Source organism: Corvus moneduloides, chromosome 3 (assembly GCF_009650955.1).
Source record: "Corvus moneduloides isolate bCorMon1 chromosome 3, bCorMon1.pri, whole genome shotgun sequence".
Taxonomy (NCBI): domain Eukaryota; kingdom Metazoa; phylum Chordata; class Aves; order Passeriformes; family Corvidae; genus Corvus; species Corvus moneduloides.
Genome location: NC_045478.1, coordinates 93,917,206 through 93,928,695, shown reverse-complemented (window position 1 = coordinate 93,928,695; position 11,490 = coordinate 93,917,206). Strand labels below are relative to the sequence as shown.

General features: G+C 42.9%; 1 protein-coding gene across 2 annotated transcripts in view; it reads left to right on the top strand.

The window, feature by feature from the left end:
• The first annotated feature begins 1,895 nt into the window (after positions 1-1,895).
• SOCS5 (suppressor of cytokine signaling 5) overlaps positions 1,896-11,490 on the top strand; it is a 34,348-nt gene continuing 24,753 nt past the window's right edge. The window contains exon 1 of one of the 2 annotated variants that reach the window (XM_032102800.1): positions 1,896-2,000. The gene's annotated coding sequence lies outside the window, so the exon portion shown is untranslated. Of the gene's footprint in view, positions 2,001-2,210; positions 2,298-11,490 lie in introns of those variants that run through there. The other variant, XM_032102798.1, reaches the window with a different exon arrangement.

Genomic DNA, 11,490 nt, shown 5'->3' with positions numbered 1-11,490 from the left:
AGAGGTACTCCAATCCCCTAATATCTTAGCAACCCTCTGTTGAACTCTCCAGCAGCTTTGTATCTCCCTTGTAGTGGGGAGCTCAGCAGGTTCAGCCTCACCAGTGCTGAGGAGAGGAGCAGAATCAACTCCCTCAACCTGCTGGCAACATGCAGCCCAGGATACCGTTACCCTTCTCTGCATCAAGGGCATGTTGCTGGCTCGTGTTCAACTTGGTGCCCACCAGGATCCTCAGGTTCTTCTCACAAAGCTGCTGGGGCAGCCCCCTGCATGTACAGGCGCCTGGGGCTGGTGCTCCCCAGATGCAGGACTTCGTGTTTCCCCATGTTGAACTGGTAACTAAATCCTGGCTATGCTGGCTCTATATTTATTTTCCCTGTTGTTGCTACGTGCTAGCACATTCTTTATTGCACTGTTTACGTAGGACTGCCAAGTGGCAATTTAGCTGCATTTGTGCAGGGTGCACATGAATCCTTCGTGAGTGCTACCCTGCTCTAGAAATGTAAATTCACACATTGGCCTCATCAGTATCATTTTGAATGCAACTAACATCAATTATGTGTGTTTCATTATATTTTTCATCCTCTTCCAAGGTGCAGAATTGCTTATACAGTGTATTATTTAATCTTTGGGGTTTTTTTGCTGGTAATGTATATGCTAGGCTGTGTTCTGTATGCTGAAGTATTTTAAATTGTCTCTTCTTCAAGCTAATCCAGGGTTGTTACCTCAGACTCTCCCTCACAGGGCAAGTGCTGCACCTCCCCTTGGACCACTTGGTGGCTTCCACTGAACTTGTTTCAGTTTGTTGAGATTTTCCTTGCATTTTGGGAGCCAAAACTGGACACACTATTCCTCATGTAGCTGAGCAGAAATAAATAATCACTTTCTTTGGCCTACTGGCTATGCTTCCAATCGTATGACCTGGGATGCTTTTGGCCTCCTTGCTGCCAGGACATACTGCTGGCTCATGGCCAACATCCTGTCCAACGACACCCCACATCCTTTCCTGCAAAGCTGCTCCACAGCCCATCAGTCCCCACCCTGTACTGTTGCAGAGGCCTGCTCCTTCCCAAGCGCTAGACTTGTCAAATTTCCTTCTATGTGTCCCTGCTGAGTTTTACAGACTTCCTGTCAGGTCATTCCCCCAACTGGTCTAGATCCATTTAAATGGCAGCTCTGTCCTTCAGCACTCCCACTGTTCCAGCTTCAGCACCACCTGCAAATTTGTTGAGCACACACTCCATCTCCTCCTCAAAAGTCTCTGAGAAAGATGTCAAAGAGAACCGACCCCTGCCATTCTCTGCTTGCTGCTGCCTTCCAATAGAGTAAACCCATGGACCCTTCCCTCCGAGCCTGACATCGATGCATCTCTTCCCATCTGAGTGTCCACCGTCCGCACTGTAGCGTCCCAGTGTGTCTGCCAGCTACAGGAAGATGCGATGCGTTCTGGTACTTGGAATACCAGCTGTCTTTTTGCGCTGCAGCGAGCGATTCCTTTGCCCGACGTGATCGGATGTTACTTCACCTGCACTTAGGCCAAGCCATGGATTCGCTCCCCATTATGGGGAGGAAGGGAGAGGAAACTGCTTCGAATGGGGTATTACTCCCGACAATACCGACGTGTCTCCAAGGGTCTCCAAGTTTTTGCTGCTACCTTCAGCGTAGAAGGAGCCGCCTGACTCCTGCAGGCGCAGTGCCGGGGCGGTCCCTGCCTGCGCCGCATCCGGCCGCCCCGGGAGCCGCGCTTGGAGACACCAGCGGCGCACCGCCGTTCGGCCTGTGACGCCGAGTGTGGCGGGGAATTCCGGCTCCCGGCGGGGCGGGACGGGGCGGGGGCTCCGCTCGGCCGCCGCGGCCCCGCCGCCTCCTGCCGCCCGCCCCCGCACGTGACTCCGCCCGGATCCAAGATGGCCGCCGGGCAGCGAGCCCATTCCCGGAGCGGGCATCGCGCCCGACTCCAAGATGGTGGTCAATGGAGGCCACCGGAGACAGCCTAGCGGGTCAGTGCGAGCGCCGCGCCCCGGTTGGCTGGGCGACGCCCCGCCCCCGCCAGCCCGCCGCTCCCATTGGCGCCGCGGGGGGCCAGGCCGGCTCTCATTGGCCGGCGAGGTGTCGCTCCCGGTGTCTCCGCTCCGGGGCCCGGGGAACTATTTTCCATTGGGCGGAGGGAGGGAGGGGGCTCGGTCCGGTCGCTCCGGGAGCGGCACCGGCGGCGGGCCCGGGCCGGGGATGCTGCGGGCGCTGCCCCCGCCGGGACGGCGCTGAGGCGCCGCTGCCCCCGCCGGGACGGCGCAGCGGTAGGTGCTGCCTCCGGTCGGGGCGCGGGCGCGGCGGGCGGGCGGGCGGGACCCGCCTGCGCCGCTCGCCCCCCGGCGGCCACAGGCGGCCGCAGCCCCGCTGCCGCCCGCCGAGGCCGCGGCTCCGTGCGGGAGGGAGGCGGGAGCTGCCGCCCTGTCCCGGCCCGAGGGAGCCGGGGGAAGGGACGGCGAGGGCTCGGCTGTGCCCGCGGCCGGGAGAAGGGCGCCTGGGGCGGGCGAGGCGGGGAGCGGTGTGTCGGGGGCCGGTTCCGTTCGGTCCCGGCCGTCCCGCTGGCGGTTCGCAGCGGCGCCCCGGCTGCAGAGGGTCGAACCTGCCCCGGCCGGGCGGGGGTGCCCGGTGTTGGTACCCGGGGTGGTTGTGGGGCTGGTGCAGGAGCAGCGCGGTGGTCGGCGGTGTCCTATGTACGAGTTTGCACGCACGGTTTGTCCGTATGGAAATTACCCTGGCAGAATTGCCACTAAAGAGCCCTCAGGGCGCACAGCCTCCTGTTAACCCCTTCTGCGGGGACTTGGGGGGGAGCGCTAAACATCAGGCCGTCTTCCCTCGTGAGCGCTCATAAAAGTTTGCAAGTGGTCTTTATAAGCATCTGACTCGGAGTTATGAATAGTTTCTTAGAATTGTAGGAGCAGTAAATCCTGTTATTTTTGCTGTTGTTATTAACTTTGTACTCCAGTACTTGCACTGAATCACAGTAGCTTCATCGCATGGAATACATTTCTGTCTCTGAATGTTTATTTCATCAGGGTTGTGTATCATGTAGTCTTACCCAGCATGTACAATAGTCAGGTTTCCATTCCCTGAATACTTACAGAATGCTCTCCTCTTTTATTTTTTTTTCCCTCTCCTGTAAAGCTTGTTGAAGTTTTCCACACTGTTTCTGTTTGTAAGCTATAAATTTTATACTATTCATCATATGGGGCCCATTACGTGGGGGGTGATCCCTGGCCATACCAAAGATGCATTTTCACTCAAGCTAATTTCAGTATGGTTTGGGAATGTTACATCCATAGGAATCTTGAGGTGCGATCCATGCACCTCAAGACCTCATGTCATGCAGTTTTGTGCCATTAAAGTCTTCCCGTTGAAGATGTTGTGCAGCTTTCAGCCTGAGCATAACCCCTGTTACCTTGACTATCCCCAGCTGATGAGTTTGCTGCAGTGAGGCATTTGAAAGGAGGCAGGTTTCCAAGTTAGCAACCTCCTACTTCATTCACTTGTCAGTCTGTAAACGAAGATACTCAAATGGACCTCGTATCAAAGCGATAGCCTTAGCAGTAGAGTCTCTGTCAGAACAGATTCAATTCTGTACATTTTTGCACATGGCTAAGTATGGCAGAGTGAGTTAGCTGTACTACTAGGGCAAATTATTTGTCAGTCCAAAGCAAACTATAGAAGGAGAGAAAATGAACCGATTTTGTGACCTGGTGGACTGAGCTGATGAAATCAGTTCTGATTTTCCAGTTTGTCTAAATGTCCTGCTTCTCCTCTGGTTTTCAGGATTGCATTAACAATACAAGCCAGGCAGTGAATTCAGACAGCTGGGTAGCAGTAGGTTGACATGACTTCATATGTGTGAGAGCACTGGGAAAATGCCTGGGTTTGTCCCTGGAAGAATATGTAGAATTTCTCTTCTATTGCTCTTTTAATGATGGCAGGTACATCTAAGAAAGAGGGAGCAGATGGAAGGGATTAGAAATGAACTGTGTTCTAGCAGAAAGGGGTTTTTTTTAATCTTCTTTGAAACATGTGAAACCTGTCACTGCAGCAAGGTTCTAGAGAGATGAGTGACTGTTCATCAAATTAGATGTGGCAATTTACGTGTTTCCGTGATGGACTTATAACCCGAGATGGTATAACATTCATTTTTTGGGCTCATTCATTATGTTTAGAGATGTATTTTAGTTTAATCAAACAGTAGTGATGATTGTTAATAGTTGTAAACCACCTTGTCCTGTGATAGCCTCTTGCCAAATAGCTCAATTTTTGATAGATACTGCGTGGATTCAGATCATTCCATGTGACTTCCGTACAGCAATTTTATCTATTCTTAAAACTTAGTTCAGGTGGTGATATTTTATTTACTGCTGCAAATAGTTAAATGTAAAATCTAGACAGGATACCTTTTTGTTTACTAAATTGTACATTCCTGACTTTGTAGAATGAAAGAACTTTTGATGTAAAGGCTCCATCATAAACTCCTAAAATATTGATTTTTATTCCAAAGTATTGGAATAGGTTGGCTAGTTAAGTAATTCTTGAATAACCATCTACTTTAGGCTGATTTCCTTGCCTCTTGTTTCCCCAAGAGCTGTACTTCGTAGTTTCAACCGTAGGGGGAAATTAGCACTTAGTTTTACGGTGTGGTATTTGTGCCTAGAGGCTTCGGGGAGGCACAAGGTTTGGTTGTGTTGAGCAACGTGCAGTCCCTCCCCTCCATCTGATCATGGCCCGCACTGTACTGACAAGCCCTCTGTCTTCCAGAGATATCCGCCTAGTTTAAAAAAACACGTTTCGATTTGTGGGGTTCGGGGTCTGAAGGATGATCAGCTTTTCTGGTATGTTGACCTATGCATTAGTTTGAAATGAGCATGCAATTGCTCCATTAAATAAGAAGTGCCCTGGAGTGATATGTATTTGTGTGGTTTGGTTGTTGGACAGCTTATTTTAATCTTTGAGCTATATCTAGTTAAAATGTTGTATTTAAAATTTAGTAAATGTATGCTATACCTTCTGGAGCCCTTATACTTTGTCAGCTTGATAAATTAACTTTGACACACTGAATATTTTTCACCAGCTAACGTAGCTGTTAGTGAAGTTAAATAAAGGAGAAGAGCCCACATGCTCTCTCCATGCATACAGCTGGACATTTCTGTTAAATTTTTCAACAAAAATGAAATTTTGATTGGTTCTTAAAGCTTCATGAATACACTAATTGGTGAATCATCTAATGTGCAGTTTAGTTTCAGGAAATATGAAATGGCTCACTAACTTCATAGTTACAAGATTATGCAGACCTTCTGAAAATCTCAGTAAGAAAATGTGTGCAGTGGTGGTGGTTGATATTTTTGGCTGTGAGAGAGGTTGGCTAAAACTCAGTGCAGTTATGCATAGTCTGCACTAGTTTATATGGTAGGAACTCACTTGGAGAATTATCTGGAAGGAAGAAAGAATAATTTTACAGGTTTATCTGCTCTCGGGACCTTATCCAGATTTTGCTGAAGAAGTTTGCAGTCAGGAAGCTCTTCTGGCTCTGTAACGGGTCCTGAATGTAGTTGCTTTTCACCCTGTGCTTTTACAGTGCAGTGGTTGTTGAATTCTTCAGCCTTAATGTTGGACAGCTGCAAAACATTTAAAGCCTATCTTTGAAAGATTGGGATAAGAAGGAGGGGGAGATGGAGGCTGGCCCAGATAAGTAATACTTCTTGAGGACTCTGAAGTATTTTCTTTATGTAGCTGTATACAGTGTGTTCGGGGCTAGCTGGAGACTACTTGATTATGTACTGCGTGGTCAACTGAAGTATTTAAACCAGTACTCCTTTCTTGTGGAAGTTTGAGTCTTTACAGTAGTTGAAGAATCAAAGAGGACAGGAATTTGATTTTCTTTTTTCTGCAGCAGAATAAGAGCAATTTCAGTGCAGTACATAACTACTCTGTGTAAACTCAAGGTTTTTATAACAAATATTTTCACTGCTGTTGAAGGTGCATGGAGCATTCCTTAAGATACTGTTGTATTGCAGTACATACTGCAATACTTATGGTGAGCACCAGCTTCTTAGAGGCAGAAACTTTTACAGTGTTTATAAGTGCTTCAGTGATTTCTGACTGGAGCACATTTACAGAGGTGAAATTTGAAGTATTGCTTAAAAATTTGAGTTGGAGCAATAGTTTTTCTCCAGTACTAAATCTGATGACATTTTTGTTCCTCCTCAGCAGAATGAATTCTGATAGTAATTCAACAGTCAGCCGGGCTCCCAAATGAAATAACTTGGGCCTCATTGCTCAAGACTCAAATGTCAATCATAGGATTAAGAATTGTAATTCTGGGATAAAAAATGTCTGGCACTTACTGCCTAATATTCCCATTAGGCTTGTAGAGACTCAAGGACTGCAGCTGAATGAACTAGGCTTGATCAAGACTGTGATAAAAACTGATAGAGATAATCCCTTAGACTTTTTGGCCTCTAATGACAAAAATTTAGCTTGTAGTGATTGCTTATGCCAGTTTGACTTAATTTTCTTAATGGAACTTGCCTAGCTAAGGATGAACGCATTTAATGGGGTAGACCTGCAAGTACCCTGTTTCTTGAAAAGAACTTGGGACAGGAGACTTCCATCTCTAAGGTGTCTCTAACTTCTGATACTTAGAATTTCATCTGGTTAGGTACATCTGTTTTTATATCAAACTACATACTCTGCCTCTGTACCTTGGGTTTTTGGTTTTGCAGTAAGACATGTGCAGCACTGTTTGATTTACTGACTGATTTGCTTGTGGAAAAAGTACTTCTTACTAAACTTTGATTTTGGGGAGTTTTTACATTTGGCATCTGTGAAGAAGGAGGTATTTTAATCATTCCACTAGTGCACTGAGAGCTATTCTTTTGAAGTAGCACATGGATAAAGTGATTTAATCTTAGATTGCAAATTATCTTTAATCTTCAGTTGGCTTGTATCTTTGTGTGATAAATTCAGTTAAACACACTGCTTAGTTGATGCTTTGTTTTCTTAAGTCTTTAATTTTCACATTTCTGTTGGGGAGTAGTGAATTAAGTATTTTTAAAAAATGTGTTAAATCGCACTTGGATAGGAAATGGAAGTCAAATGTACAAAAAGCATTTTAAAACTGGTTTGTAGTTTATCAGTTCAGATGTGCAGGATGAGTAGTTAACACATCAGTTTTATCAAAACTATTTTTTTTTTAATTTAAAATTTGCTCGGTAAGTTAAAATTTCTATTCAGTTGTATCTTGCAGTGTTTTGGACTTGATAGATATGATTTCTCATTCATTGGTCTTACTTGTGGCCGGGAAAAAGAAAATAACAATGTATTTTTAAGCTGTGAAACAGTTGTGGTGGTAAAATTATTTACAGTTAAAATTGAGAGGTCTGGCTAAGAGGTTATCTATACTCAAGAACATTCAACCAGAAGCCAGCAGTCTGATTGCTTCCAACTTTGCACCTCAGACAGGATAATGCCAGGCCATCCCTTTGGGCTCCACCAAGAGCCATCTTCTTATTGTTACGTTCTTTACTGCCTGAGTCTTCATTAGAATTGTGGCTGTTTAGCAACAGATTTAAGGAGTCCATCCCTCCAGGAGAAGGGTACCTGGCTTTATTAACATTCATATGATTGCTTTTCCTTGCCTTTTTTCTGAAACAGGATATGGGTTGGGTCTCTTCAATCGCCTGGCAGACAATCAGGAAAGATGCTCTCAATGTTCTCTCACTGTGATCATAGTTAATAAAGCTTCTGTTTGACCTGCCTTAAATTGTGCCTGTGTTATTACACACTTAGAGTCCTCAGAATCTCTGACACAGTTTCTCAATTTTTATTCAACCGGTTCATTCAATCCACACTGTTCTAATTTCTTTTTTCCTCTGGGTTAGTTGGTAGTAGGTTGTTAAGGGAGACTGACTCTGGGGTGTGTGATGGGGCGTGGGGGTACAGAGGGGTGATGGCATTATGTTGTCCCTTCAGACTGCAGTGACTTGTTCTCTCTTAAGTCTGTCTCATCAAGCCACACTCTTAATGTAAGAAAAGTCTTGAATCCAGTGAGCAAAGTTTCTGCTGCCAAGATCTCACTGGGTAGTTCTGCAGATTCTTGCCAGCAGTTTAACTCATTTGGACATTTGACATTATTTAAAACTTTGGCAACAAACCTGATCTGCTTTGATTTTTGCTTTAATTTTATTTGTTAATAGTACAATGAGGCCTTAATGCAGATTGTCACAGTGATGGTAGATTGGAATATAAATCAGATTCAAAGTTTCCATATCAAACCAGCTTTTATCTTCAAAAATATGTGTGGTTTATCCACTGAAGAAATTCCTCATATTTACTGTTCTTAAGATCTGGACAACTTATTTACGGAAGCAAGAACTCTGACAGCAGGAGCTCTGGTTCTTAGAGATGTAAAACAGATTATGTGTCATAATTTAGATTTAAATTATGAGATTGAAATTACTGATAGTATAGTATATCTTGGAGAATGCAAAAGTACTACTTCTGGGTTTAAAACCCTGAACTGCAGAGTACTGACTGGGAGAGGATATCAGAAATGTGTTAATAAATAGTTCACCTGTTCTTGTATTCTCTGCTGAGCAGCATGTATTGGCCAGACAGGTTTTTTATTAGGTGTACCCTGTAATGGTCAGGGCTATTCTTATGTTACATCCCATTACTGTATTTCAGGAGTGTGTCGTCTGCCTGTTAGTATTTGCTGACATAATTAGCATATAACCTGGTTTGGCAATTAACAAATTTTGTTGGTTTCTTTCCATAACTTAGTTGTCTTTAGTTGAGAATGTTTGAAATGGTCTTTTTCAGAAAATCTGTCTTTATACTTGACACTTAGCATAATGTGCACTGGTAAAGTAGAAATACTGATTTTTTTTTTTTTTTTTAACCCCTATTCACCTAATCTGTTTGAAAAGGAAAATTCATTTTTTATTCTTTATGAGAAAGATAACTTAGCAATTAGTCTTCCAGTATGACAATCCCAAAATAAATTCTCTTCTGTGGTGCTTTCATGTCTCAGTTAAATTATTTCCAAGATCAGTTAATCCAGTAGTCTATATTATAGAGGTATTTTTATTGAATTGTATTCTAGAAAAGTTTATTTTAATAAATACACAGGCTCTTTCAGATTGACCTGATGATCTCCTGTTTCTCATTACTGGAACTAAAAAGATAAAATCTGGGAATGAGTCAGAAGTTTTAATTTTTATAATACTGAAATAGTTGTGCTGTGAGAAGTGAGAAAGCTGTTTTGCCTCGAGAGTCTGTGCTGCCCAGTATCAATTCTCATGTGAGGATGATACGGTTTTGTTGTCTCAAATTCCTTGGGGGTCTGAAGCATTTGTTAGAGGATTTAGCATTTTTGTCAGTAGAACTGTTAGTCCCCATGTGCATAGGACATGGTTTTGTTCTCTCAAACTCCTAAAGGAGTGAAGCATCCGTTAAGGGATTTTCAGCGGTTTTGTCAGAATGATTGTTACTAATATTCAAAACTATCAAGTAATTGCACTCATCTATAGCTCAGAGTTGCTTACGTGGGTGAGTGATGACCACTGCATTGAACAAATTTTCTATTTTGATATTTGTCTAACGGTTGTGGACAGAATAAAAGAGGTTTGGTGCCTTAAGGTCCAGACCAGTAGAGCAATTGGTGTCTGAAATAATAGTAGGCATCTTGTATCTTAGATCAAGGTTTGGACTTAGTATGGCACTTGTTTTGGAAAAAATTTTGTTCTGTAGTTCTGTATAATTCAGGATTAACTGACTTCTTGTTGATTGGACTTACACTTGTTTTCAGGTCAGGGGCTGGTTTCTAGGGGCTAACGCTTAAGTGGCCTGCAAGTTTGAAATATCCTTGCTTTGAGTGTTGTTTGGTTTGTCCCTTCCCTACATTTGGTGACCCCTGCTGTATTTTTTGGTGACTGGTGTTTAGCTTTTTTCACAACTAGTTTTGATCAGAATTTTAAGAATGGAAAAAAATAGCAATGTACCATTGGTCATCTCTTTGATGGTACCTATATTTTAGTATATATGGGAATCCTTGTTGATAGTGAGCTCTCTAAGAACTTTATAGCCCTGTTTTCAGCAAGAGGGTTTATTTGGGTAGAAAATACTCTCCTGGAGTATCACAGATGACAATAGATAGTAGTAACTTCAAATCTTCAGCTTATTTTGTAAATGGTTTTTAAGATAGAACTTATTTTGGTTTTAGTCCTGGAAGTTCTTGCTTACAGGCTCAAAAATTATCACATTATGAAACCACTTTTTTTTTTTTCAGTTGTGCAAATAATTCGGTAGAAGCAAAACCTGCAGAATGTCTACATAGCCCATGAATTCTGTATTTTTTAAACTTTAGTCAAATATGAAATATTTATCAATTTTGCACCAAGATAAGCTAATTGTCTCAATGCTAGTAGAGTTAACATGGTATACTAATAGTATATCCATGAATATGTGATCCTTGTACTTGCTTTAAAGCCCCTAATAAGTGAAAAGAATCTTGATTTGACAGTGGCATGTGTAATTGCACACAAGTTTCCTAATGGGACACCTGCAATGGTGTTTTCTGTTTTCCTGAGAAATACAGAGACACTACGATTTTTGGTTTTACTTTCTTCATAATTGCAGAGCAGTAAGTAAAACAAACCTGAAAACTGTGGCAAAAAGAGAATAATGTTATATAAGGAGATAAAATACCATACAGTTACAGTTTATGATTTGTTCTTTACTATGAAATTTCATGAAGTCATATTTCTCCTTTTTAGTCTTAATGCTTTGTTTGACAGAAGTTTGATACTGAAAAGATGAGCAAAGCAGAAGTTTTGCCCTTTTTGTTTTGCAGTACAAATCTAGAAGGAGAATGTTCAGGGTCCATTCTCAATTTTTCCCTATAACTCACCACTCGTATCTCATTTTCTGGGTTCTCTCAAATCCTGGGCTTGGTTTCTTCTTTTACTTACACTTTTACTTGCTTTTCTTTGTACTATTAAGTTATAGCTCGAATGCCAGAAAATCTACTTTGCAATTTAATTTTGGCTGACTTGAAGAGGGTCAGTAATTATAGTTACTGTTTCCAGCAAGTTGAGTTTTTCCAGAAGTCTTTCTATGAAGAATGTGACTGTGGATTAATTGAATGTAAAAATGAGTCAAAAACTTTTTCTTGCCAAAGGCAAATATAGGAGTAGGTGCTAGTAAGGTTTTCAAAACTCTGTTGCCTAGGTAATCTGTAGATGTAGTGTGAGCTGTTGCCCAAAGAAGTATGAAACTGATTTAATTTAGTGAGAAAGTTACTGGAGTACAGCTTACCTGTAAAACAGATAGCAGTTCTCTGAAGTTTTTTAGTTTTCACTCTTACGTGCAAATCGATGTTGAGATACTTTTAAAACCGACTGCCTCTGAGCTTCCTGTCAACAGTAAGGTTGTCATTGCTAAAGCACT